This window comes from Chanos chanos, chromosome 9 (genome assembly GCF_902362185.1).
Source record: "Chanos chanos chromosome 9, fChaCha1.1, whole genome shotgun sequence".
NCBI lineage: Eukaryota > Metazoa > Chordata > Actinopteri > Gonorynchiformes > Chanidae > Chanos > Chanos chanos.
This window is the reverse complement of record NC_044503.1, coordinates 15,955,846-15,956,780: the sequence shown is the minus strand read 5'-3', so window position 1 is coordinate 15,956,780 and position 935 is coordinate 15,955,846.

Here is a 935-nt window from a genome sequence, read left to right as displayed (position 1 = left end):
CTCTCTCTCTCTCTCTCTCATGTGTTCTGCGGAGACAGCGTGAGTACATTCTCAGGTTGAGCGAACCAGGAAACTGGTTTAAACCTCCTTACATAAGCTTGCATGCTGACGCTGGGGCCCCTCTAGGGGGGATAATGACCAGTGCGAAAGGTCCCCCATGCTCTCCACTCTTACCCTTTCATAACACACTGCCCGCAGGAGAGCAAAGGGGAGAGGAGGAGGTGGAGGAGATGGAGGAGGGGAAAAAAGGAGTGTGCTCTGCTCCATATGTGTGTCAGTGACACCATTAGCACTAAAGTAGCTAAGAGGGAGGAAGAAAATGAATTTTTTCTTAACGTGAGGGAAAAAATTTGTTTCTTTAGCTTTTCTGTTAAGATTGTTAAAAGAGGCGTTCTTTCTTCATAGTAAAGAATTTTACACCCCCCACACAAAACAAACAAACAAACAAAAAGCTCCAAAAACCCAAAAAGCTGCGCTGTATACTGAAGAGAATGATAAGACTGAAATACTTTGGGTGCTGGTGGAAGTGCTGAGATAAAACCAGACTCAGAGATGGACACAAGATAGTACATGCCACTCTGACCCTCACCTCCTCTTTTCTACAGAAACTCCTCCTTTTTTCCCCTTTCTACTTCTCCTTACTCTTCATTCTAACTCTTCCTTTTTGGCCTGCGTTCATACTTAATGTCCCACCTGTTCTTGAGAACTTTTTTTCCTCCTCTTATCTGTTCTGGAGCTGTCCTCCCCCCATACTCTCTTCTTCACCTCCCCCACTTCTCCTGCCAACCTCATCAGGCGTTTGACCCAGATCCCAGACACAGGCACATACCTCTCCTCACACGCTGCTCAGGAGGGCTAGGCATTTTCTCACTCTTTATTCTACACACACACACACACACACAGACACACACAACATTCCTTGTGAACATAGCCAA